This window comes from Ceratotherium simum, chromosome 2 (genome assembly GCF_057802395.1).
Source record: "Ceratotherium simum simum isolate JZ-2026a chromosome 2, ASM5780239v1, whole genome shotgun sequence".
In the NCBI taxonomy this organism is placed as follows: domain Eukaryota; kingdom Metazoa; phylum Chordata; class Mammalia; order Perissodactyla; family Rhinocerotidae; genus Ceratotherium; species Ceratotherium simum.
In genome coordinates this window covers 1,159,886-1,187,568 of record NC_141901.1, presented here as the reverse complement: position 1 = coordinate 1,187,568, position 27,683 = coordinate 1,159,886, and the positions used below count along the sequence as shown (strand labels likewise).

The window sequence follows — 27,683 nt, the reverse complement described above, 5'->3', positions numbered from 1 at the left end:
GAAGAGGTGGCTGGAGAGGGGAGACAGCATCCTAGTGTTGTCGCTGATTAGGGGAGATAAGACTAGTGTATACGCGAGTCACTGCAAGATGCGTGGTAAAGGGTAAAAGAGAGGTGCAAAGAACCATGAGATGAGCTTGTTAGAATCACACCACTAGGTCGTCTAGTCTAATCTTTCCCCATGTAAAAGTGACTTTAAGAAACCTCTCGGGCAAGTTGTCTTCAACCTCTGCCGGTGCCAAATGGCATTATCTCCCCCAAATAACCTATTTCATTTATTTCAGGATGATTCTAAATTTTAGAGGATTTTCTGAGCTGGAATATGTTACTTTGCAATTTCTATTGGTTTCCCTTCTGCACTTTGGAGAAGAGTAAGGCTTACATTCTTTCCAATGTGAATACTATTCAGTTATTTGAAGACAGCTATCATGTCCCATCCCTAACCCTCTCCTTTGTTTTTCTGCGGGCTAAAAATCTCCTCACAGCCTTCAACCATTGCTTGTTTGACGTGGCTTCAAGCTCACCCTGGTTGCCATCATCTGAACAAATACGTGTTTGTCCTGTTTAAAATGTGGCTCCCAGAACTAGATATAGACTCATGCAAAATAAAACGAGGCTGTGACTTCCCTTAATTTGCACACTGCACCTTGTTCTATTTCTGGCATAACCTCCCGCATAGCTGGGAGATCCAGAGTTCCCTAAATGAACTGAAGAAGTAAATCCTTTTTCACAGTTGCTCTCAGAGAGCTTGAAGTCAGCAACCACTCCTCTCAAAAAAAAATAGGGACAAGAGGCTTTTTTAGGTGAAGTACTGTCAACTATTTCTCCTCTCTTTTTGTGCAATTAATTTTTTTTTATTTCCCAAACAAATTTTGTTTGTATCTTTTAAGTAGTATCTAGTTAGTTTAGATTCCTTCCTGCTGTCTCCTGGACTCTGGACTACTGTCATGCAATTCAGTTTGTTTGAGATCAACATATATTTGTTGAATACCTACTGTGTGCCAAGCACCAACCTAGAGAATTCCAAAACAAAACCTGTCATCTGTCTAGAGGAGGAGTCACATTGTCCAGGTAAAGAGAATGTGAGAAGTGCAATGACTGGTGAGCTGCAGTTAGCCTTGCCTGGAGGGTCAAGAGGGATTAGCTCTTTCCCTTTCGTATTTTGCAAAATTTTGATCAACATATTTAATTTGTCTTCATTTAATGCCTTGATAAATATGTTGAATAGGACATGGTTAAGAATAGAGCTTTCTTCTCTTGGTTGACACTGATTCATGATTAATCATTCATCTTCTAGTGTTGTTCTTAAATCACCATGATCCCACCTAATAGTGGTCAACATCCGGCAGTATTTCTCTATCCTTCCCCGAGTTCATAAAACTTCATCAAATGGCTTGCTATAGTGAAAATAAACCATAATTATAGTATTTCTTCTACCAGTCAAGTAGTCTTACCAAAAAAGAAAACGAAATTGGCTTAACAAGCTCATAACTGACTCAGTAATCACCACTTCCTTCTCTAAGATCTATACTCACAATTTATTTAATAAAGAGACAGGAAATCTGGGTGTAGTCTAGCTATTTCTAGAAACCAGAAAGCTACACAGTTCTTTAGTTTCCCAATCTGTAAAATAAAATGGCTGAATCAGATTATTTTTTTCTAAGGTCCCTTGTAGCTCTAAAGGAATTAGAAGTCAACGTTAGTGGTCTATAGCCTTTATTAAAAATTACAATGAACTACTTCAGACATACAAAAAGGTATAAAGAAGAATATAGTCTCCTTTTCCCCACCACTCTTCCTATAGAACAATACTTATACAGAACACTTCCTTGTAGTCCCTTCTCCTGTGGCATCTCCTGCCTTCAACTCCAGAGGGAACCACTCTCCTGAGTTTGGTATTTACCCCTGCCGTGCATTTCTTCACACATTTGGGATTTATATGTATATATACTCCTTAAAAATATTTTATGCTTTTAAAATTTTTATAAGTGGCATCAAACTGTATTCTACTGCAGTTTGCAATTTTGTTCATCATTGTGAAATTCAGCGACATTAAATCATGTAGTTATAGGTAATTTTCATTGTTGTATAATAATGTAATATATTGAATTGTATACTTATATGATAAATTGTTCCATGGTAAATGTATTAGCTTCTAAGGCTGCCATAACAAAATACCACAGACAGGGTGACTTAAACACAGAAATTTATTTCTCACAGTCCTGGAGGCTTGAAGTCCAAGATCATGGTGTCGGCAGGTTTGGTTTCTTCTGACACCTCTCTCCTTGGCTTGCAGATGGCTGCCTTCTTGCTGTTACCTCACATGTTTGCCCCGGGTCTGTGTGATTGTCTGTGTCTTAATCTCCTCTTCTTATAAGGACACCAGTCACACTGGATGAGGGCCCACCACTCTGACCTCATCTTACCTTAATTGCCTCTGTAAAGGGCCTATCTCCAAATAGAGTCACATTCTGAGGTACTGGAGGTTAGAACTTCAACATATAAATTTGGGGGGGACACGATTCAGCCTATAACAGTAATGAATGCACCACAATTTTTTATTCATCCTTTGATAAATATTTAGATGTTTCCAATTGTTTGCTGTTACAAAACATTCTTGGGGCTGGCCCTGTGGCTTAGCCGTTAAGTGCGCGTGCTCTACTACTGGTGGCCCGGGTTCGGATCCCGGGCGTGCACCGACGCACCGCTTCTCCGGCCATGCTGAGGCCGCGTCCCACATACAGCAACTAGAAGGATGTGCAGCTGTGACATACAACTATCTACTGGGGCTTTGGGGAGAAAAAGGAGGAAGATTGGCAATAAATGTTAGCTCAGAGCCGGTCTTCCTCAGCAAAAAGAGGAGGATTGGCATGGATGTTAGCTCAGGGCTGATCTTCCTCACACACACACACAAAAAAACATTCTTGTACTTGTCTTGGTGTGCACTTTATGGGGTAGAATTATTGGGTCACATACACGTTGTCAACTCTATTAGACCATGACAAAGTACTCTCCTAAGTGATTGTAGAAGCATACACTCCTGATAGGTGTGTGTAAGAATTCTATTGCTCACCATCTTTGCCAATCCTTGCTATTGTCATATTATTAAAAAAAGAATCTGATAGATGTGAAATGGTTTGTCATGGTGATTTGCTTTATATGTCCATGATTATTAGTAAGATTGAGCATTTTTTCGTATTTATTGACTATGGTTACTCATCTATGAATTGCTTGCTCATATCTTTTGCCCATTTTTCTATCTGTTTGTCTTTCTCTTATTGATTTGTAGGCGTTCTCTATGTAATCTGGATATTAATCCTTCTTGATTATATGTATTACAAATAACATCGTCAAATCGATACCTTGTTTTTACTCTTTGAATGTTGTCTTCTGATGAACAGAAGTTTTTTTAATGAAGTCACATTTATTAATTATTTTCTTTTATGATTCACTTCTTTGTTAATATATATTATTTAAGAGATTCTTTCCTGTCTTTGGGTCATAAAGATACTTTCATATATTTTCTCCTAAAAGTTCTAAAGATTTGCTTTTCACATTTAGGCCTTTAGCTCATTTGGAATTGATTTTTGTGCATGTTGTAACATAGAGATCCAATTTCATTTTTTCAATTTGAATAATAAATATATGGCTCTATTACTGAATCTGTAAACTGAGTCTATAGTCTCTTGAATTAATCTTTCCTTCCCCTTTAACATAATCATTGAAGATTTTGTAGAAGAGGTATCATTTGAGTTGGGCCTTAAAAAAAGGATAGGGAGTGGGCCAGCCCAGCACAAGCGGTTAAGGGTGTACGCTCCGCTGTGGCGGCCCGGGGTTCGCTGGTTCGGATCCCGGCGCCCACCGACGCACCACTTGGAAAGCCATGCTGTGGCGGCGTCCCATATAAAGTGGAGGAGGATGGGCATGGATGTTAGCCCAGAGCCAATCTTCCTCAGCAAAAAGGAGGAGGATGGGCAGATGTTAGCTCAGGGCCGATCTTCCTCACCAAAAAAAAAAAAAAAAAAAGAACAGGGAGGTCAGCCCTGTGGCCTAGTGGTTAAAGTTTGGTGCACTCTGCTTCGGTGGCCAGGGTTCTTGGGCCCGGATCCTGGGTGCAGATGTACACCACTCATCGGGCATGATGTGGCAGCGACCCACATACAAAATAGAGGAAGATTGCCACAGATGTTAGCTCAGGGCTAATTTTCCTCAAGCAAAAAAAGAGGAAGATTGGCAACAGATGTTAGCTCAGGGCGAATATTCCTCAGCAAAAAAAAAAAATGAATAGGATTTCAAGAGGCAGAGTTGGGAGAAGTCATTTGAGGAAACATGGCATCAATAATGAAGAGAAGAGAGGGATGAAGAATTAGAAGACAGTCTGAAAATTAAGAAGAATCCACTTTGATTGAAGTGTTGGTTACTGTGTAAAAGATTGGCATTGTGTTGAATCATACTGTCCAATATAACAGCCACAAGCCACATGTGATTTGAAATGTGGCTAGTCCAAATTGAGATGTGCTGTAAATGTAAAATACACATCAGATTTCAAAGACTTGGTAGGAAAATAATAATGTAAAATATCTTATTAATAATGTTTTATATTGACTATATATCAAAATGATAATATTTTGAATATATTGGGTTGAAAACAGTATATTATTAAAATTAATTTCACCTGTTTGTTTTTACTTTTTTTAATGTGGCTACTAGAAAAATTTAAATTACATTTGTGGTTTGCATTATATTTCTATTAAATGTCCCTGATATGGAATGCTAACAAAGTAGGTTGGGGCCAGATTGTGGAGGATTTTGAATGCTGCTATAAAAAGTTCCATGTGTTATTCAATAAGTAGTATGGAAGAATCAAAGGGTTTTGAGCAAAGAAAAGGCAGTCTAATATTCCTAATTTGATGACAGCATCCCATCTGCACACAGCCCATTTTAGAAGCCATTCCACCATTAGCTATGGGAAGATGATTAGCTCTGGTGATGTAATTCTTACAAAGAATACTTAACACAGTAATCCTTGTTGTTGTTTTTAATGTAACATGAATGGAACAAATCTGATGTGTGCTCTTTTGAGTGGGCAATTGGAACATTAATGAGCCTAAGTTTTAATAGTTCTCCATTGTTTAAGGGATAAAACTACTCTTTTTGCCTGGAATTAACCCAATGTTGTCAGCTTTCAAAATTCTCTACATCTCCATCCACTCCAGTCAAATACGTTAAGCCTTATAGACAGCTTGGCGACTATGGTTAATAATACTGTGTTGCATCTTTGAAAGCTGCTGAGAGAGTAAATCTTGAAAGTTCTCATGGCAAGAAAAAAAATTTTTTTTAACTATATGTGATGATGGATGTTAACTAGACTTATTGTAGTGATCATTTTGCAATATATACAAATATTGAATCGCCATGTTGTGTACCTGAAACTAATATAATGTTATATGTCAATTATATCTCAAATTTTAAAAATTAATTTAAAAAATATGTTAAGCATTTGCTGAAGGGTGGATAGGCAGAGAATGATAGAAAGAGCAGAATCCACAGTCTGTTCTTGTGACATATTTGCCAGTAAGTCTTTATGTGACTTCATGAATGCTCATTAGTGTCAGACACTGTTCTAAACAATTTATACAAACTATCTTATTTGATTCTCACAATCGTCCTGTTGTCCTGAGACAGAGAGAAGTAGCTTGCTCAAGATCACACTGTGGTAGAAAGGATTCAGACAAGGGCCCCTAACTTCAGAACCCAGGCTTTATGTAGAAGCATTTATCCCTTCAGGATTTCAATGTACATATATGCATTCTTTAAAAAAATTGATTTGAAATATTTCCTAACTTAATATTTTATGATTTTTCCCAAGTTGTATTCTTCTATAACAGGGTTATTAATGGCTGCATAACATTCCATAATAAGGCTGGACCATAGCCTTTTATACCCATTTATGTCATTTCTAATTTTTTCCAATTAAAATGCCACGACAATCTCTCCTGTAATCAGGTCCTTTTGTACAAACCTGATTATTTCTTTAGGACAAGTTCCTAAAAGTGGAATTGCTGGACCAGAGCAATCACTCCTAAAGCAGTTGGAATTAAGCAGATGGAATTAAGGAAGGCAACATCAGCTAACAAAAATGTCGCACTCAAAGCCCCGCTGTGGGTAATTCTCAACGCCAGTCCTATGGCAGAGGGCAGTGCTCAGATTATTGACGGCTGTGGAAGAGAAGAGCCTCTAGTTACCACGATCAATGACATCTCTCGGCGGGCATGTTCCGCTTCCCGGTCTCTGCCTTAGAGGGCCTCTGTCCCCGAGGTCACAGCTGGTGACCTCCTCCAGGGTTTGCATCACTTAAAATTATTTGGACGCCTTCAAGGGACCTGTAGGACAATCTCACTATGTCTCCGCAGGGTCCTTTCTCCTACACAATTCAACCCAACAGCTTCAGAACGGCGTATTTGTATTCTTTCTTAGAAAGACTCCTGTTTTTTTCTGTTGTCAGGTAGGTTTTAGAAGTGATATCCACCCTCTTATCCATAGTATAATAGACCTGATGTCACTACAGAGCTTCAAAAGTGATATACCCTCCCGTTCTCTTAATCTTGGAACAGTTAGATTACGAATCAAAGAAGCCTACCTCATAATGGTTATTGAGCACGTAAACATCTCGCAATTCCGAATTAGCTAGTGATGCTGTTGAAAGGTGCAGGATTTAGGTCTTCTGTGTTTCTTTGGCGCATGAATCCCAGACTTTCTTGGGTTTAAGACAATTTCACAAAATGCAAACGAAAGGAAACGATCGTACAAGGTTCCTCATTCTTATGTAAGGGATTGTAGCAGAAGCTCTCTCTTGTGAGAGCCCGGATAGCTCAGTCGGCAGAGCATCAGACTTTTAATCTGAGGGTCCAGGGTTCAAGTCCCTGTTCGGGCGGTCTGTTTTTTCAGGCTTTCGCCTTCTTTTTCTTCCTGCATTATGAGCAATTTGAAAAATCAAATTCCTTCCCTCTGGGAAACCACCATGCAAAACCTCCATACCTGCCAAGAAATTCAGTGAGTTTGCATAGTCACTTTTTTTCCTTCTCTGAGAACATGGTTAAACATGGTTATCTAGCATATTCTGAAATCGATGAAAAATGAAATGGACTCAATCTCTTACCAAAGTACACTCACGCGCTGGGATTGTCATCTGACAACATTTGGTAACCTAAGTAAGGGGCAAAAGCCACACTCGCCCGAACAGGGACTTGAACCCTGGACCCTCAGATTAAAAGTCTGATGCTCTACCGACTGAGCTATCCGGGCGCTCTTGCAAAATAGTTCTCTTCTCATTACTTGATATGATTCTAATAAATTGCTTCTCTAGCAACTCTAATCTCAATTTTAATTATATTTTTTTCTGTAAGATAAAGAAAATCCAACATTCATTTTCCTATTTTTTCCTCCATTTACTTGACATGTGTTCAAGTTTTCATGTTTGATAAATTGCCAATGGATATTGGCTAAACTCTCTAAAACTAGTTGGTAGTAAATTAAAGAAAAACGGGCAACCAAGATGAATATTAAAAATTCATGCATAGAGTTGCAGCCTCTTTTTATTACAATTCTTCTGTCTTCCATCTATTGCTTCCCTGATAGAACCTCTAAACTTTAATTATTCTACTGAACCAGATTACATTATCTTTCTCTTTAATGAAAAATACATTTCCATTCACTAGATGATGTAGCTGTTGGATAAGCATTCCTTAGCACAAAAGAAGACACATTTGATTCATGAATAGAGGAGCTAATAGAGAAAAATAGAAGTGACTGTGGAAAAATGGGTCCAAATTTACATCGAAAGGGAGCTTAGAACTTTACCTAAGATGAAAAATGGGTCCAAATTTACATTGAAAGGGAGCTTAGAACTTTACCTAAGATTTTGATTGAATTTTTGCTTTTCCCCCTCTTCCAGGCAAGTTGCGGTTTTCAAGTCAGACACAAGATGAATCCTTCTAAAGCAGTATTAGTGTGCACCAGTGGGGGCAACATGGAGGACTAAGGATAAAAATCTCCAGATCAGCCTAGTTTTTCCTAAAATCAGTTTCATCAACCCTGAGGCATAGGGTGTGGAACACAGAATTACGAAATTTCAAAGACTGATAAGGGAATTCATTTCTGTTTCTGGGAACTTGAGGCTTCTGAACACAATGAACAACAAAATAGCTCAGCCTCAGTTGGAGGCATTTCTTTCCTACAATTGTCTGATTCTTTTAGAACAAAGACGAACAAATTGTGTGATCCTGAACAGGCCTGGGTTTCCACATCTACAAAATGAGGGAAATTGATCAGATGACCTGTAAGATGCCTTCAAAGTCTCAAATTTTACTACTCTGTTACTTTTCCCACTGTGAATAAGATTAGAAGGAACAGACTCAAAATGCAACGGGAAGGACTGATTTAGTTGAACAAACATTTATTGGTCATCTCTTATGGCTTAGGTTCTGTGCTAGCTCTAGTCAGAGATATGGAAGATATGGATCCTGCTCACAGTCCAGGAAAGAAGGTAGACAGGTAAGCAAACAACTTTAACAAAGTAATACATGCAGGAATAAGAATTCAAGTACACGAGTGGCAGGAGATGAGAATGGACAGAAAGGCAGGGGTTATAACATGAGGGTGATGGCCCTTGAATTTTCATCAAAGAAAACACAAGATCAGAGTTGAGTTTAAACAAGTAACAGTCCGAAGTGTATAGAGGAAATTGTGATGAGCCAGCCGACAATTCTCTTATTTATTCAGACATTTCTTGAGCACTCACTGTGTTAGATAAGAAAAACTTCTTGCTCTGATTTTATGAATGAGATGTGAAAATGTATTCTACTTAACTTTTTTCTTTTTTAAGGACGATGTCTGCCCAGGCTCTCTAAAGGGGCAAGAATAAAGGGGTCTTCCAGTTTTTTCCCTGCCCAATGGCTTTGTTACGTTGTACATTTGTATTCCCTTTCCCTCAGGATAATAAACCAGCTGCTTAACATTAAATGGACTGAATGGGATTAACCCATCCAATTGCTTACAGAGTACCTACTATTTCCATGGCGGTGAGCTAGGCACAGTGGGAAGGAAGCTGGTAAGTCTGGACGGAAAGGGGGTGCGGTGGGTGCGTTGTGTTTGGGGGATGATGAATAAATTAATCTGACTGGAATGGAGGGAGGGAGAGAGAGGAGGTGCCAGATTAGAGACAGCCGACCGGGTTTATTCCCAACTGGGGAGAATAATTGTATCGTATAGGCAATGGCAAAGTTTGAAAGTTGAATTGCAAGTTTGCCTTGTTAACATTGCACAGTTCCACCTGAGGCAGCATGAACTGGATCTGCTTTTTCTATGCTGCATTACAAACACCATCAGATGTGCTATCTTGTGCCTTGTTGAGCGTGAAAATTTTCCTAGAGCTTCTTGAGGCCTATCACTTCACATAGACTGTTGAACTTAATTCTCCCACTAGAGGGCAGTCTAAATTCACAGATTCTATATTTGGGGCCCACGCCTCCTAGTTCTTAATTTCCCCCACTAATTTTTAACGGGATGCTTTGTACCCTGCTACTCGTCAGACTCACCTGTCTTTGAAAATCACAATCAACCCGGTATCAGAGCTGGGAAAAGTTGTGGAACAACAAAGTTCTCTTTGCAGTTCTCTCACCTTCTTGCCCTCTCAGTGGCCCCGTTTGTTGCCGGGACCCTGACACAGTATTCTTTTTCCAGCTGGCAAGCGTTAATCTTAAGTGTTTGCACCTTGGAGCGGTAACTGTGTTTTAACAGGGACTGGGGGGAACCTTCTTAGATGGTGAGGTCTTGTCTTCCTCATCCTGAGTGTCCTTATGGTGCATGGCTGGGTATCTAGCACAGGGATAGTTGTGAGTTGAATATAATTGCATTGAAGAGCCAGAAAACACATCTCCAATGGTGGAATTTTAGGCCACTGGAAAAGGTTTAATTTCGAGAGGCTTTTCCCAGGCCTCCCCAAACCAACACCAAGCGTAGCTGTCTACTCAGAGACCCAGGAGTCCATCATCACTGTATAGTCTTTGTGGAGTTGAGACTTTACAAGGTACTGGGAAGATGGTACAGAGAAATTGTTTTGAGAAGTCTCCTTTGGTATTTTGGGCCTAATAACTCCAAACTGAGAGCAGTCTGGGCTTCTGGTGAGCCCTCCAACCTCTTTCCCACCGCCCTCCTCTCTGAGAACACAGGGAGCCCAAGAATCTTGCATAGCATCAAGAGCTCCGACACTGGGGTAAATGCTCCCTGAACAAGGCAGCCCTCAGATGCCCTGGGTTATTGCAAAGGTATAGAGAAGCAGGACTGAGTTCACAGCCTGTAAGAGGCAATGGGGTGAAGAAGTCAATCAACTACCAAATACTGACAGAGCATCCCCACCCCATCTCTAATTGCCTTCATCTTTCAAAGATATTTGAATCTTTCTAAAGGAAGTCTACAAACGGATCTTTATTTATTTATTTATTTATTTATTTATTTATTTATTTATTTATTTATTTTCCCCCAAAGCCCCAGTAGATAGCTGTATGTCATAGCTGCACATCCTTCTAGTTGCTGTATGTGGGACGCGGCTTCAGCGTGGCCAGAGAAGCGGCGCATCGGTGCACACCCGGGATCTGAAACCAGGCTGCCAGCAGCGGAGCGCACGCACCTAACCGCTAAGCCACGGGGCCGGGCCCTGAAAGGATCTTTAAATGAAAATGGTACAAACATTGCCTTTTTCAATTTTAGTTTGGATTTTTCTTACAGATTAGCCCGAGCCCCGAGCGAGCCCTGAGAGAACGCAGCACAGGTAAACAGATTTCAATCCCCTTCTCCTCGCGTCCATTTCAACCACTTGCTCCCTGACTAGTAACTAGTTCTTGCTATTACCATCGAAATCTGAAATTCTCAAGCCCCGCATTGTCTAGCCTGGTCACTGTCTCTCTTCCTGTAAAATAAACCCAGGTCTTCATTCACGCACTCATTCACTAAATATTTCATTGGAGTTTCATCGGAATGCAGAGGGAGTTATTCATTTGACCCACATTTATTGAATGCCTACCCATGGCAGGTGCTCTTCTGAGGACACAAGGAGGGCAAGACAAAGTCCCTGTCCTCTGAGGCTAGAGTGGAAAGCAAGGGCCAGACTGAGAGAGGCCTTGTAGACTTTCTTAAGGAGTTTGAACTTGAAGAGCTGTGTGGAGCCATCCATTCATTCATTTGACACATTTTATTGAGCGCATGCCATGTGCCAGGCACTGTTCTAGGCTCTGGGAATACAGAAGTTTAAAAGCCAAAGCAAAAAATCCCTGCCCTCATGGAGCTTACATGCTAGCTGATTCTAAGCAAGGGAAGCAGATGTTTGCTTTGGAAAGATCACTCTGGCTGGGGGGTGGGGTAAAGACTGAGGGCAGCAAGGGGAGAGGTAGCCTGGTGCCTTGACTGCCGTCTTCCAGAGTCACAGCCTTGCCTTGGCTCCACGGCCCTCCTTGGGCACCTTCTCTTGTCAGGAGCCCTCTTCCCCCTTTATCCTTCAACTGTACCGATCCTGCACCCCCAACCCTGATGTAACATTCTACCCCTGGGCTTCCCAGGGCTGCAGGAGACAATGATGAAAATATTCAGATTGTAGCCACTATATGTGAGAATCTCCGATCCCAGTTGTATCCTGGACTCTGCTGGTAATTCCATTTCTCTAAGAAGCCACCACTCTCATTCCTTCCAGCAGCTACTTTAACCTTAACCACTTTTCTTAAGTCCTCAACCCCATCTTGACCCCTTCTCTCTCAGGAGATTGCTTAGAGACTGTCAGGTAGCAACCAGTTCTCTCCACTTCTAACTCTGGGTCTGCCAATCTACAAACGCATCTGCTGTGTGCCCTTCTTCTCAAAGATACCCAAGGAACTCCACCCTGGATGTCTGGATCGCTGTCCTCGAGGACATTTTCATTAACCATCTCTGTCCCTCCTTGGTCTTTCCCCTCCGCATATGAGTATGTTTGAGCCTTGCCATCTGAAAAAGAAAAAACATAACAGAAATCTTCCCCTTGATCCTGCCTTCCCGCATTCACTTCTTATATTTCTCTTTCCCATTCATTGCCAAGCTTCTAGAAAGAGTGGTCTACAGTCGTGTGTCTCTTTTACTCTTTAGTCCACCGGAGCCTGGTTTAACCATGAATGTTCTCACACCATGGGTACCAGTGACTTTCTTGTCAATCCAAAGGGCATTTTCAGCCCTGCCCTCCTGGACGTCCTTGTTGCACTTGTGTGTTATCCCAACACCCTTTCCTGACACTCTCTCCCAGCCTCCTTTTGGACACTCTGTGGTTTCAGTTTTTCTCCTATCAATTTGGTTGTTTCTTCTGGATTTCTTTGGCAGTTCTCTTCCTTCCTCTATATGCCCACCTGGGGGATCTCAGATGCCCATAATTTCATTGACCACCTCTAACCCGAAGGATTCAAAATTGATATCATTCGTCCACACCTCTACTTTGAGTTAGTTTCATGAATCCACTGTCCACTAGACATCCCCACCTAGACATTCCACAGACACCTCAAACCCAGCATGTCCAAAATGAAACTCATGCTTTCTCCCCCAACACCTGAGGCCTGTCTTACTGTTGTCCCTCATTTAGTGAATGGCACCACCTGCCACCAATTCCTAAGGCATCAAGTGGGGAGTAATTCTAGATTCCTCCCCCTTCCCAATTCTTTACATTCAATATCTTAAAAAATGGTATCCATCTGACTTCCTAACAGTCTCTTGTATCTGTCCTTTCCTTTTCATGCCCACTACCCAGCCCTGGTACAGTGAGGAAATTCCCTACCTTGCACTCCGGATGTATCCTTGGTGCTTGTTGAGTTCCCAGCCTGTACTCCCAAGCTGTATCAGGTCCTGGCAGGAAGCAAATGGCACAGTCCAATTTGAGGAGTCATTTGAGGAAAGTTTAAAAGAAAAAAGAGTCAATTTACAAAGGGTCGTCAGGTATAGGAAAACCAGAAGGAATAGTGTGCAGTATACTGGGGCCAGCAGGAAAGCAAGTTGCCACCCCTAGGCCTGAAAAGTCAAAGGAAGAGAGTGATTATCTGAATTAGAAGGAGGGAAAGTGAGAGAGAGGGAGAAGGAACCACCTGGAGGGAGCTGTCATCTCTGGTTGAGGGTGGCAGCCAGCCCACAGTGACCCCAAAGAGAGGGATCCTGGGGAATAATATCCTAACCTCCCTGACCTCCCTCCTCTGAATCTCCTGCCCTGGCTCCCCGTTGGCCAACCCCTGCTAGGAAGCCAGAGGGCCACAAGTGGATCTGGAGGGGCAAGTGGAGGACATGCAGTGCACCTTCCATACCCTCCGGGGTAATCTGCCAGACTGCGTTTTCTGATGATGCCACTCTCGGCTCCTCTCATCTACACCCAGGGTGCTCTCTCACCTATAGGACAAAATCTAAACGTTTTTGGCATGCCCTGGCTTCTCTTATAACACAAATTTTTCTCCCTACCAAGATGCATTATAAAGCCTTTGATATGATCCTCAATCCAGGGACCCGGGCCTGTTCCTGTTAGCTCTCCTCTTCAGACTTGTCACTCCAGCAACACTGAACCACTGGTGGCCCTCTGCTCATCTGTTCTCTGGCTCCTGAGCTTAGTCTGAGGACAGGCACAGAGTGAGCTGTCATAGATGTTTGTATTGTGAACAAGTGGGGAATGAGTGAGTGAATGAATGCATGTTTTCATCCCCGTGGCTCTTGAGGATCAGGAATAGGATCATCCTCACATTATGGTATGTGATATATATTGTGATATATGAGCAAGCTGTCTATAGTTATCACAATGGTTCACGCACATTCTCTCATTTGATCCTCACAGCTCTGAGTGGTAAGTGAAGCTGCTGTTATTACCAATGCCCAGAGGGTGAGGTGGATTACCCAAGGTCACATCTCCGGCAGAGAGAAGAAACACAAATCTGTCTCCCCACTCACCAGCTTGTCCTCCCACTGTCTCTCCACCGTTGCCTGCAATGAAGGGTCCTTTGCATTTGCCCAGATTTCATCTTATATGAGAACAAAACAATATGCCAAGAAATCCTACTGAACAGTGAACTCACTTTTTATATTTCTTTCTCCCTTATGTAGGATTTCCTCTGGTTATTCAAGTTGCCTTCCCCATAATAAATAGTTATCATCTCATTGAGCTCTGGAGTCTCTTCCAATTCTATAATTCTGTGAAACTAAGAACTCTGTTCGGGGTTGTTGCAGAGTTTCATAGTAATGAGGAAATTTTAAAAGGCCCCATATCATTTAAAAAGTCCTTTCTGACACTTCTGTCTTTTTAAAAAAACGCTAGTGAACAGAGTGGAATAGTCGCATTTTTACAAATATTTCCTTGAGACCAGGAAAGGAGACGGTTGGCAGATGTTTCCACAGGAACCCTGACTGGGGGTCCTGGGCACCTGAGGGCCCCTGGGAGTCTTGAGACCCTGGATACCTGAAGGGGACTGTGGAGAAGGGAGGCTGAGAACCAGGTGCTGATCTCCACAGTCTGGCAAGAAAAACAGACGGAGGGCCCTGGGGGAGGACAAGGTTCACGGATCAGAGATCATAGTTATTATGTAAACCAAATGCAAATGAGGGGCTGGCCAACTATTGGTTTCTTTTGGGTGGAGCCTAGGAAAATTCTCCTGGAGACCACTGCTCAAAGAAAGATACTTAGAGTCAAAATTTTAAATACACTGTTTGAAAGAGGGTTTTTTTTTTTCTTGCAGTAGTTGGGTTGGAGGATCCTCTACCTCCCCTCCCCCCTCGGGTTGTTGATTGCTATTCTCTGGGGCTCAGGTCGGACGAAAAACGAATGAGGCTGAGCGTGCAAAGGGCCACGACAGCTTCGCCACCTCCGCCCTCGAGGTAGGGGCTCTTTCCAGCACCGTTATCGTAATGATGGGGGAAATTCCTCAAACCGATACTGGACCTCAAAACTGTCATTTCCAGCAGGATGATTTAGCATTCATCTGACAGAGCAGGGGTTCCAGCAGGGAAAAGTAACGACCATCTGCAAACCCCCTCACCCAACTGGGAAGTGGAAACCTTGGCTCTTGGGTTGCCAAAGCACAACTCGCCGCCAGCGCGTTTCTCTTCCCCCGCGCGCTGGCAGGAGGGTGGGGAGGGAGGGAAGGGAGGAGGGGCGGGGAGGGCAGGGCGGCCCGGGTTCCAGCGCCCGCCCCGCCCTCCGCTCGCGGCCGAGTCGGCGTGCGGCTGGAGCGGCCGGCGCTGCCTGTCCGGGCGGGTCTGCGGGCGTCGGCTCCGTGCAGTGCGCGGGGTGTCCGGGAGATGGCTTCTCCGCGCTCGCCCGCGGCTCCCGCTATTGTCTCGCCCGGGGTTGCCTGATTGCGGGCTCGCGCACGCTCCTGGCCGAGAGGACTTTCCCCTCCGAGCTGGTCCTTGCGCCCTTCCTGCAACCGGCTGCCCTGGGACCCCAGGCCGGCGCTCGCCGCGTGCAGCCAGAGAGGGAGCGGCGCGGAAGAAGGCGTGCGCGGCGACTCACGCGGGTGCCGGTGCCGCCTGGAGCCGCGGAGCGAGCAGCCCACGTCGCCGAGCACACGACACGTCGGGTCCTGCAGGGAAGCCTGCCGGGAGCACAGGTAGGACGCGCGCCCAGCCGAGAGCGCACGCCCGGGGTCTGCCGATTGCCCTCCGAGTGGAGGGGCGCAGGGCCGGAGCTGTCCCTCCAACATGGCAACAGCGGAGGTGCAACAATGGAAGGAGGCGAGGGTCCTCAGCGGGCCGAGCCACGGACGCCGTGGATGGGGAGCTCCGGCCCGCGGCGCCGAGCAGGTTGCCCACCCACACCGCCACCCTGCTCGAGCCGTCTCGGGCCGCCGGCACCCCTTGCCCACCCCTTTCCCTCCAAACGCACTTCCTGGCTCCCAACTGCAAGGCGATCTGAACCAACCAATGGTTTGAGGGTTTGTTTGTTTAAGATGAGAAATAAAAAGCAAAATCTGCCCTGGAGTGGGGGGTGGGGGGTGGGGGTGCTGCTTTCTCTTGCAGTGGGTGAAAAGTCAGCCTTGGGAATATATAGGTTTTTTAGCCGGACGGGTGGTAGACTTGGCTTCTCCCTTATAAGGATACTGCAGCAGAAGGAGAAAGCTTGGGAGAGGGACCCTCAGGCCCGGGCCCTCGGTGGAGGCGCTGCTCTCCTGGCCTGTACTTGTCTCTCATTTTCAGCTCCCGACAGCGGTAGCTTTGATGTTGGGGAGCAATCGTGGCAGCAGGAAGCCCCAGGGAGGCTGCCAAGCTGGGGTGGGGTGGGGTGGGGAGCCCAGGGGCTTGGCAGGCTCCTGGATTGTGCAAAAAGGTTACCAAATGTATGAGGTTAGTTAGTGCACACACCCTAGTTGGCTGGTATTGTGTGTGTGTGTGAAAAATATGCTCTTGCTGCTTCAGGCCAACCTTCTCTCCTTCCGTCTCCACCCCCTTTTGGGGTCTTTGTGACTTCCCTGCTCCAGTCCCACCAGCCATGCCTCGGATGGAATCTATTGTCTCTGGCTGCCGGTATGTTTTTCTCAATTCTGTTGGAGAATTTTGTGCCATGGGCTGGCTGGTCCCAGTGTGACACCAGATTCTTCAGCACACAGCTACCCAGGCTTCCAGAAGTGGGCCAACACTGCCCCTCCTTCTCTCTCTAAACTAAACTACCTGACTGTCTGGGACGTGGCCAAGCAGATGTAAGCAATTTGCACTGAATTCCAACCCAGTATCAGCGGCACAGTGAACACTTACTCTGTTGCTGCACTAGGCCTTGGAAAGGTATTGGAAGAGAGGTGGCCCAGGGGTGGCAAACCTGACCCCCAAATACTCCTCCTTCCCAGCTCCAGCTGTGGATCCAGAGCAGAGAGGTGATGAGGCCTCGGAACTGCAGCTCCTCCAGAGCCTGGCAGTCCCATCTGGGATTGTGTCCATGGAAAAATTAAGTCGAGGCACATTTTATAGCTCTGCCTGGCAGCTAGTGTCTGAGGAGATGGTGGCTCTGAGCCGGAGCCCTGGACTGAGGCTGTGCCTGCCTCTCCTTTGGCCTGTGGGTGAGCCGAGGTTTGATTTTCGTGGTCTGAATTGACTGTTGAGTGTGCATGGGCGTGCGTGTCCGAATCTGATGAGCTCTCAGCCCTGGCCAGAGGGGAGCCTGTCCACTTCCCTCTCCCTGGAAGCATGTGAAGGAGGCCCAGGAGTGTGCAGGGGTGAGGAAGGCTCCAGCTTTTCCCTGGGGTGCTCCTTTGGGCCTCCCCCATGGCCTGGAATGCCTGCGGTCTTTGCCGTGACCTAGTGGCGCTCTGGCAGATACTCCACACCCTTGTGGGCCTGTGGTTCCCTCACCCCACCCGGGCCTGGCTCTTTGCAGGTGTCTCATGTCTGTGGCCCTTCAGCCTGGACAGCCCTGCTGGGGCTGGCAGGGAGAAAAATGAGGGGTCTCTGTTCCCTTTGGGGGTTTGTAACTGGCCATAAACTTCAGGCTCCTCGTGCTCCCAAGATGTGAACTTGGACGTGGTAAGGTGGTGTAGTAGAGAAAACGATGGGTGGATTCAGTGTCAGGAGGCCTGGCTTTAGTCCTGGTGTGACTTTCTTCCTAGCTGCATGAACCTGTCTAAGACTTAGTTTGCGTATCTGTAAAATGGAGGAAAAAATAATATCCTTGGCTCACAGGATTGTTTTAAGGAAGACATATACTGCTTACCCTGAACTGAATAAAATCATTTATGCAAAAGCACTCTGAAAACTGCAGAGTACTATACAAGTGTTGGTTATTCATCCTGAGTTTAGCCTCTAGTGACAAGAGAGGGAGAGCTGGCAGGGATGGGGGTGGGTGGGAGGAAAGGGATATGGAATAGAGAATGTTCCAGAACTTTTCCTTTGTGGCAAAGGGAAGAGTGACGTGAAAATACCAAGGTAACTATTCCTTGAGTATTTCTCTTTAAAAAGGGTTGAAAGGATGGGAAATGGGAGAGAAGGAAAGGCTGCTTAATGGTATTTGTAGGGAATCGAGGAGGGACATACTCCCCCCAAAGTCTGACTACTGTCTGTAGACAGGATAGTGCTGAGCTGGCAAATAATATAATAGCCAACACTTACTGATGTCACCCAGCTGGTAAATGACAGAGGAGGGGTCTCACTCCAGACCCTGTGCTTATAACCTTGATGCCACTGTCAGGGACGTACTGGGTCTTGGGAGAAGAGAAAGGGACAGCAGAGTCGCACAATTCATTCATACTGGATTCCTTGACTTGAATGCCCATGAGATGTCACCAGACTAGGGTATACCTTAGATAATACACTTATTAAGGACAGGGGCCCAGGAGGACAGATTTCCTCCAGCCAGCCCCAGTCCAGCATAGCACCTCCTTAACTCCCAGTTGTTTGAGGGTCCAGGCACATGTGTGTGATTTCCTTGGGCTCCTGCCTCACTGGCCTTTCTCTGCTTCCTCATTCATATCCCTACCTTCAGGGTAAGGAGAAGACTAGGAATAATCAAATCAAGTAATTTTGCCACCTTCTCAGCAACTCTAATAAGAGGTTTGGGACTTGGGGGGTCCAGGGAAAATTGAGGCAAATCTTTTGCTTTGCTTTATTTTGTGTCTGTTTTATAAAATGAAAGGAGACTATTCTTGCATTTCCTGTGATCACATAAAGTGTTAGAACTGGAAAGGACCTTGGAGATCATTTCCCTGAGAAGAAGTGACTCTCCCTAGGTCACCCGGTGACTAGCAATGCTGGAACTTTACACTGTGGGGTATGACCAGTGAAAGGACCTATCCTTCGAGTGTCGACCCTATCAGGGGCTTCATTGTTGGGAAATTCTCTTCTCTCAGAACATTGATGATGTAATTCACTCACCCCAAATCTCCTCCCGGTTAAAAAGATTTAGGATACAGAAGACACCATTTGTGCTTTGGGGCAGAGGCCCTCAAGGTGTAGAGAAGGAAGAGGAGAGAGGTTCTCAGTGGTCCTGAGGCAGAATGCAGAGCCTGTGGCTGAAGGGATCTTTAGCAATTCACTCCTTACCCTCTGTGAAACTTCCCGTAGAAAGTCTCACCCTGCAGAGGCTCCCGGATATTTCGAAGAGAAGCCACAGATCATTTGCCTCTTTGGAAACTGTTGTCCTTCCACCTTAACTTGATCATTCCTGCCACTTTCCTTCTTGAAAACATTGTTCAACTCCCTACTTCCTGGACCTTTCTCTCTTAACCCTAGCCAAACCTAGTCATCGTGAGACTAATCTCCTGGCAGTAGTTTCTTTTCTTCTCAGCAGTTCTTCCTACTATGCTTTGTGCCTCCTTCTAAGTCTCTGTCCCCGTGGGTCCTGTCCTGGAGGTTAGGTTCTGCTTCGTCTCCTCTCCCTATATCCTCCCCACAGTGGAGGTGGGTAGCAGGCGTGAGAGCTGCTCCACACACGGGGCTGGTTCCCCGTGCCTGGGGCCTGGCTAAGCCAGGCTCACCAGGAATAAGCTTGTGTGGGGGCATCCTCTCCAGCCAAGTCTTTCTCTCTTTCTATCTTAGTCTAGTTGGTACCCTTGGCAGCAAACCAGAAGGCATAAGGGTGAGGGAAAAATAGAGAACCAAGGAAATTCCATTTTGAGGAAGTACTGCAGTTTGCCTTGCTAGATAGAAGAAATAGATATGAGCTCTTCTTGTCTCAAGTCTCAGACTAATCTAGAACCCAGAGAAGAGTAATGATGAAGACCTTCCTCTATTGAGACATTTCTCAGAGCCCTGCTTTCTGAAGCAGAGTGTCTGTCACATCCTGACTTGCCATGCTGTTATGTCTTCTAAGGGTTAAAGGAAGTTAAAGTGACCAGTAGCATCAGTAGAGGGCATTTAATTCTGACCAAGAAAGGAGAGATCGTTTGGAAATTGGATGTTATGGGAAGCTAGGAGAATGCAACTATATTTTCCCAAAAACTTTATAGCCATGGATGTCAGATTTCTACTCTAGACTCAGGAAGACAGATTTCCTTTTTTTTTTTTTTTTTTTTTTTTTGAGGAACACTGGCCCTGAGCTAACATCTGCCAATCCTCCTCTTTTTGCTGAGGAAGACTGGCCCTGGGCTAACATCCGTGCCCATCTTCCTCTACTTTATATGGGACACCGCCACAGCATGGCTTGACAAGCAGTGCGTCGGTGCGCGCCCGGGATCTGAACCGGTGAACCCCGGGCGGCCGCAGCGGAGCGCGCGCACTTAACCGCTTGTGTCATTAGGTCGGCCCCTCCTTTTTTTTACTTAAAAGAAAAGATGGATACAGTTCCCTGACAGGAGACTTGGTTAAAGATAGAGTGGTTCCAAAGAGTTGGCAAATTCTCTGAAGTGCAATTTTGACCCTGCTGTTGCAGGTGGTCCCAACAATGAAGGCACAAAGGAGCCATGAGCAACAGTTCAGGTACTGAGAAAGGCAAGAACACGTGATGAGTAAGGATAGCCACGGGCGTGGAGTGTCTGTCTACTTGTAGTTTTTCAGACGTCATGATTTCCCCTCTCCCCAACTCTGGAGGACATGGGTGATGATGAAATCGTCTCTTTCCCCTTTACATTTGGGAGAGCTGAGGTTTATTTTTTTATTTTTATTTTTTTGTGAGGAAGATCGGCCCTGAGCCAACATCTGCCAATCCTCCTCTTTTTGCTGAGCAAGAGTGGCCCTGGGCTAACATCTGTGCCCATCTTCCTCCACTTTATATGGGATGCCGCCACAGCATGGCTTGCCAAGCAGTGTGTTGGTGTGCGCCCGGGATCCGAACCGGCGAACCCCGGGCCACTGCAGCAGAGCGTGCGCACTTAACCACTTGCACCACCAGGCCGGCCCCGGGAGAGCTGAGGTTTAGATTCAAACTGAGATTAAGAAACGTGCCTAAGGTTGTGCAGCTCATTAGAGAAGAGCCAAAGCTTGCACCCAAGAAGGGTGCCTCCAGAACTGGTGCTCCTGCGCTGTGCTGAGAAAACAGTATCAGCCAGGCCCAAGTTCTGAATGAGGGGGGGCCTCCCCAAGAGCCAGGCGACAGCAGAAAGGGTTCTTAAAGCCATCTGTGGAAAGATATGATCTCAAAGGAATACGAGTCTGTCAGATGATGTTTGAAAATAAGTTATTCAGGGCCGGTCTGGTGGTGTAGTGGTTAAGTTCGTGTGCTCTGCTTTGGCAGCCTGGGGTTCGCAGGTTTGGATCCCAGGCGTGGACCTACACACTGCTCATCAGGCCATGCTGTGGCAGCAACCCACATACAAAATAGAGGAGGATTGGCACAAATGGTAGCTCAGGGCCAATCTTCCTCACCAAAAAGAAGAAGAAGAAGAAGAAGAAGAAGAAGAAGAAAATAACTCATTCATTCATTTATTCATTCATTCAGCAAATGTGTTTTCAGTGTTTCCTAATGACTTTAGGTACTTTCATTGACTAGGACAGAGAGCCTCCCAAAACTCATTGTTGAGTAGAGGATACAGACCAGTAAGTAGGCTGTGGTGGGGGACGTTATGGCATACTTTGAGAACTCCTAAGTGGGGCATTGGGGGTGGTCCGACTTCTTGAAGAAATTAAATGTTAGCTGAGATTTGAACAATGAGCAGGAACTGAGGGGGGATGGGGGATAGGGTGGGTGGTGAAAGACGTGAACTGAAAGTGATCTGATCTGGCCAGAGCCATTGAAGGAGTTTGTGTTTTCTCTTTATTTTTTTTTTTTTAATTTATTATTTATTTATTTATTTTTATTTTATTATTTTTTCCCCCAAAGCCCCAGTAGATAGTTGTATGTCAGAGTTGCACAGCCTTCTAGTTGCTGTATGTGGGACGCGGCCTCATCGTGGCCGGAGAAGCAGTGCGTTGGTGCGTGCCCGGGATCCGAACCCGGGCCGCCAGCAGCGGAGCGCGTGCACTTAACTGCTAAGCCATGGGGCCGGCCCTGTGTTTTCTCTTTTATTCATCCGTTTATTCACTCGTTCTGCACCCAGTGTTCACCAGGTGCCTGACGCCCTCCTCAGAGTACGGCGGTGAAGAAGACACAAAATCCTGTCCTTCTGGAGTTTGTGTTCTGGGAGAACTTAGTTCACTAAGTATACATTAAACCAAGCTTCTTGGTTTAGAGTAGGGGGTGTACCTGAATAATCACCAGTATCAGCTTGAACATTTGGTAAAATGCTGTGTGCCTCGGTCTCCAGGGCAGGATGGGGAAAAGGCTGAATTTTGGCCTCAAATGAGTTTCAGTTTAACTCTTGATTCTATCGCTTACTAGTTGTGTGACCTTGGGCAAATTACTGATTCCCTTTCCTATTTTCTAGTTTCCTCATTCATAAAATAAGGATAATAACATCCACACTTAAGGACTGTTGTGAGGATTAAACAAGACAGTACTTGGCACAAAATACTGGGCGGGGTGGGGGGCGAGAAAGGCCTGTTTCCTTCCTTCTATTTCTGTGATGCTCATGTTCACTTAGCCTCCCTCTCTGCTCCCCCTCCGTCTCCCTTCTCCTCTTTCCCTTCCACCAAAACAAAGTGTGATACCCTGACTCCAGTCGCGACAGTGGACATATCCCTGGAGGTACTGCCTCAACAGACCCTACAGTGGTGTTTGCATGCGTTGCTATGGAATTGCAGCAAGGTGCCTATGGAACGTTAGCTCTGAGATGCCTGCACGGATGGTCACACCCTGGCTGCACTCATCCAGCTGCAAGCATGTTGGCTGATCCCCGCTGATCAGAATGGCCTGACTCTGCTACCCTGGTGGACGTGAGTGAGGGTCACATGGGCAAGGGCCCCAGGAGGATGGGGCTGGTGGGATGAGAGCGTGCCACACTGCGCCTGTGGGCAGCTCCTCCGTCCCTCTGCTGAGTGTCCCCCTTGCCGGGCACGGACTTGGGCTATGTCTTAGAGAGACCACTGTCTCCCTTGGGACCTTCCTGTGCAAAGTAGGGCATAAGTGATGGGAGAATGGCATCAGGGCGTGTACGGGGCAACGCCAAAGCCAGCTAACACGATTCCTTGCTCTACTGCCCCACCCCAGGTCACTTCCTACTTAGAAAGTAAGTCTGCTTACCCACTCCATACACAGAGATGCAAAATGGTTGTTTTAACGCCATCTAAGGCAGATGTGTTGTTCTTGTGCCCCAGATACCAGGGCCACCACTTTAATCCCTTGTGTCACACACACAGCATCAGAGTGTTAGGAGACACTGAAGAGAAAAGAAGTAAGGAAGTTTGAAGGTGTTGACCAGGGAAGGCTTCTGAGGCTCTTGAGTTGGGGTGGAAAGAGAAGAGAGAGAAAGCAGGAGGAAGAGAAGGGTGCCTCCAGCTGCACCCATGGCTTTGAGGCCCTAAGAGCCAGGTGGGGCAGGGAAATAGGGCATGGGGAGTCTACACCAGGCTGTGTGTGCAGAGGAGCGGGGACAAGTCTAGGGGTGACCAGGCTGAGGCGGGGGTCCTGGCTGGGATCCCCTGTGCTCTGGCACCATCAGGACCACTGCCCGCTGCCTGCTTCCCAGTCTAGGTATCCCCTTCCCTGTGGTTTGGGGATTCTGGACACTGAGAGGCCATCTCAGGGGGATCTCATTTCTCAGTTCCCCCTTAAGGCCCTGCATCCCAAATGGGGTTTCTCCTTTGACCTGGGCAAAATGGAATCCTTGGTCTCCTCCTGGGTCAATGTCCTTGGCTGACCCTGGAGCAGGATGTCCTTCCAGTCTGCTACCAGGAAGAGTGTAGAGGAACTGCATGGCTACTGGGGAAGGCCTGGTGGCCACCTGCGTCAGGCTGGGCAAACGATAGCCAAGACCAGGGTTTGGAGGGGTCAGTGACCTAAAGGGACAAGCTGCCTGATGGACAGCACTGGGGGACTTGTGTTCTGGAGAGGGGCAGGAGATTCTCCGGCTCAGGAGCTGAGACCAGGGGAGGCCATGGAGAGGCAAGGCCTGCACCAGAGCGCCACCTGCCCCCTCTTCGTGGACCGTTCCTTCCTCACCACTTCCAGAATAGGTTGGGTTGTGCTCTCCTCTCCTCAGACTCTGCTTTTTAAATGCAAATGTCCCTAGGATGGACTGACACCTGGGCCTCTGACGCCCCTGTATAAATGAGTAGCCCCTCTGTAAATGAGTAGCCCCTGTGTAAATGAGTATCGGTTGTTTGGTGGTGGTTTGAGTGTTTTTTTCTGGGCTGAAAGATGAGAGCGGGTGCCCATTTCTTTTCCCACCCTGGTCTGTGGGGACCCCAGGGCTTCTCCACTCTGCCCTGACTTGGGAAATGACCAGCCGCCCCTGAGGCCTGCCAGATGGGCTCTTCTGTCCGGAGTCTCCTTCCCTGAATTCTCACCCCCTGGGTCTCTGGCCCGCCCCCAGCATGCTGGAATGTAGACAGAATGAGGGCCTGCTGGGGAACGCTCAGAGCTGGTCCCTGGAGCTGAGAGGTCTCATTTTCCTGTTTCTTCGAGGGTCAACCTTCTGTCTACTTTTCACAGACTTCTTTGCCAGAGACACTAAGGTCGTGACCTCATGGCATCTAGGCCGGCGTCCTCTCCTGTCCTCTCCTCAGGGAGCTGATGAGGAGTGAGTGAGCTGGAGGGTGTGCGTGGGGGGTGCAGGTGTGTGGGGAAGAGGATATGGGTGCTTGTGTCGGGTGTGGGAGTTGTGGGACGTATGTGGGGTATGGAGGTGTGTGCATGGGGGGAGGGTATGGGGTATGCGTGGAGTATGTGGGTTACGTGTGGGGGTGTGTGGGGAGAGGGAAGGTGAAGGGGTCTAGCGGGTGAGGGGGTATGTGCACAAGGAAGGGAGTAAGGGGGGTGAGGTAAACATGGACTGTGTGTGGGGTGCCTGGGGGAAGGTGTGGGGGTGTATGTAGTTTGTGTGATTACCATGGCTTTGAGTCCCTGAGAATGACTACAGTCTCTCAGGGATTTTCTTGATTTGAGGAGTTGGCACTAATTGAAGATATTCTCTATTACCAGACCACGTCTGGCTTGCTGGCTTAGGAACTGTGGTGGCAGAGGGACAGTGGGCAGGACGGTGGACAGTGGTGCAGATCCTCCCTACCTGGAGGGAGGGAAGGAGCCTGCCCTGGGCATGGTGTGGGGGCTGGTTTTCAGCTCCTCGGCATTCCCATGGATGGCTGGCTCGGCCTTTTTCTGCTTGACTTCCTTTTGCCCACCTCTGGGCCAAGCAGGTGGCTGTCAGCTGCCGGCAGCCCACTGCCCACACAGCCTGTCTCCGCCCACTGGCTCCTACGCCCAGGCTTACAGGCAGTTGCCCCACCCTTCCCACAGACAGCACCACCACATGGGGGCTGCTGGCCCCACTTTCTCTACTCTGTGTGTGTAGGATCATTCTGGGGACCAGTTCCCCAGTCCTTCTCCAGGGGCTCAGGCATCTCTGTGCCGAGTGTGTACCTGTTGGGAGAGAGCACAGGGCTGGGGCCAAGACTGCTTCTGCGTATCAGCACAATGCAGCCTCACTGTGTTGGGTCTGTGGACCCTTCCCAACTCTGCCACGGCTCCAGGGTGAGACCCAGGGCAAAGTCGCTGACCCTTAATGGGACTCACGCTACTCATCCCTAACGGACAGAGACGTGGAGAAGAGAGAAAGAACCTTTCAGGTGACTGAAAGAGGTGCTATCGGAGAACAACCAAAGAATTGTTAGAATTGAATGAACTGGAGACGCTCCCCAAACATCAAAGCATTGATCCCCGGCAAAGATGTCCTTCTTCTGGAGGATGGTCCCACTGGCATCATTCGGTGTACTCTGGAGAGTCTGATCCCTCTGCAATTGCCCTGAGATCCATTCCTGTCCCCTTGCCATGGAGTTGGGCCATAATTTGAGGGTTCCTCCTTGCTCCTTGCAGACTCTGATGGGTTAGCCCCCCACAGCGTGTGAGGACTTGGGGAGTCAGGATCAGAGCAGTGGGGTGGCTTGATGCTGCCTCTCTTCTCTTCCCTTCAGCGAGTCCTCCAGGCAGAGCAGAGCCTTGCTGGTGCGTTCTCTCCTCACTTTGGTGCCATGGCTGGCTGGGAACAGCTGTGAACTCCTTTCTGTATTCTGCCTAATGGGCTGGCCTCCTCCAGGGCGTTTTCCTAGCCCACACAGGAATCCTGGAGAACTGGATTCCAAAGGGCATGAACTGGGGAAGCTGGACTGGAGGTGACAGTCTGGGCCTTGCAGGAGCCCTGGGTTTGAAGGAAGCAAATGGCGCAGTGAAGCTAAGCTGAGGAGGGGCGGGCGGGTGTGGGAGGAGGGACTGAAGAGGGCTGCTGTGTCCTCATCTCCCACGGCACCCATTTTCTTACGGCCTCCTCCCACAGGGGCTCCTTTAGACTTCATGGGTCTGAGGCACCTTCAGAGACTCGGTTTCCAAGAGGTTGCTGTTTGGAAACGTTGGAGTTGTTCTCCTGATGTTTCTAGGCTGGTGTCAGAGTTGTGTGTAGAGACGTTTCTTCCGGAGCCCCCTTGGCTGGAGGCCAAGGTTGGTGAGGGAAGGCCCTCCCGGGAGCTCCTCTCCCCCCCACCCTCCTGTCCCACCAGAGGAAGCTGGAAGAGTAATTCTTAACACCATGCTGCTCAGAACTGGCTTGTCTGGACTGGAAGGGGTGGTTCTTGGGGCTGCAGTGGCTGAGGGCGGAGGGGGAGGAAGCAGGAAGTGTGGACCAGACAGAGGAGATGTGGCTGCTCTGGCTCCTGCGATGGTTTCTGGGTTAGAGATCCCCACACTGCCAAGGCCTATCTTCCTTCTTTGCCAGAGGTTCCATTCAGCTGACTGCCAGCTCCTGGTCCCTGGTCCTGCCATATAACTTGCTGGCTCTAGGAAGGAAAGTTTTGAGAGGAGCTACGAGCTGCATCACGTCTTGTCTTCCATCCCTGACTTTCCTCCTACTCAGATTCCCGATCTGCAGGGGCTGTGATAGGAGCTGATCTCCAGGGATGCTGTGTGTGCATGTGTGAACAGAACCAACCAACTGCACAAGTGCTTTCTGAGTGGGATCAGGGACTCCAGGGCTCTGAATGCAGCTCAACCTAACCGTGTCACCCAGCCTCCTAGCACCTGTCCCTCTGCTCTCCTGGGCCCCGGAGAACCCTCTACTAACTCTCGTGTGACCACTTTGGCCTCACATTAGTGGAAAGTCCAGGGTAGGCCCGGCGAAGACAGAGAGGGAAGGTAAGTTCCAGCAGGAGAGACAGAAGCACGTGGGCCACTTTGGTTTGGCTAAGAGGACACTAGAGAGTGGCCGTGTGAGTGGGGAGAAGACACAAGCAGGTATTTCTGTCTCCCCACGTTTGGAACTCACTGAGAGCCACCCTGAGAGAGGCAACGTACGACAGATAAGGAAAAGACGTGCATGTGATTCAGTGATGGGCCTGACATCAAAGAAGCCTGTAGATCTGTATAGAACCTGTAGGCTTTAAATAAGGAAGCAGGGGTCAGGTGCACGTCTATTTGAGGCAGGGAGCTGGCCCGTTTGACCTTCTTCTTTTGTTTTTGTGAGGAACATCAGCCCTGAGCTAACATCTGCCAATCCTCCTCTTTTTGCTGAGGAAGACCGGCCCTGAGCTACCATCCATGCCCATCTTCCTCTACATTTATATGGGACTCTGCCACAGCATGGCTTGACAAGCAGTGTGTTGGTGTGCGCCCGGGATCCAAACCGGCGAACCCCAGGCCACCGCAGC

At 47.3% G+C, this 27,683-nt stretch overlaps 1 protein-coding gene and 2 non-coding genes across 5 annotated transcripts in view; 2 read left to right on the top strand and 1 right to left on the bottom strand.

The window, feature by feature from the left end:
* Positions 1–6,860: 6,860 nt before the first annotated feature.
* On the top strand, positions 6,861–6,933 carry TRNAK-UUU (transfer RNA lysine (anticodon UUU)). The gene has a single exon. It is a non-coding gene; the product is annotated as a tRNA-Lys (tRNA).
* Positions 6,934–7,231: 298 nt separating this feature from the next.
* On the bottom strand, positions 7,232–7,304 carry TRNAK-UUU (transfer RNA lysine (anticodon UUU)). The gene has a single exon. It is a non-coding gene; the product is annotated as a tRNA-Lys (tRNA).
* Positions 7,305–15,291: 7,987 nt separating this feature from the next.
* PIK3C2B (phosphatidylinositol-4-phosphate 3-kinase catalytic subunit type 2 beta) overlaps positions 15,292–27,683 on the top strand; it is a 62,356-nt gene continuing 49,964 nt past the window's right edge. The window contains exons 1-3 of one of the 3 annotated variants that reach the window (XM_087436933.1): positions 15,294–15,646; positions 22,534–22,766; positions 24,457–24,571. The gene's annotated coding sequence lies outside the window, so the exon portion shown is untranslated. Of the gene's footprint in view, positions 15,647–22,533; positions 22,767–24,456; positions 24,572–27,683 lie in introns of all 3 variants that reach the window. The other 2 variants (XM_087436943.1, XM_004425134.3) reach the window with 2 other exon arrangements.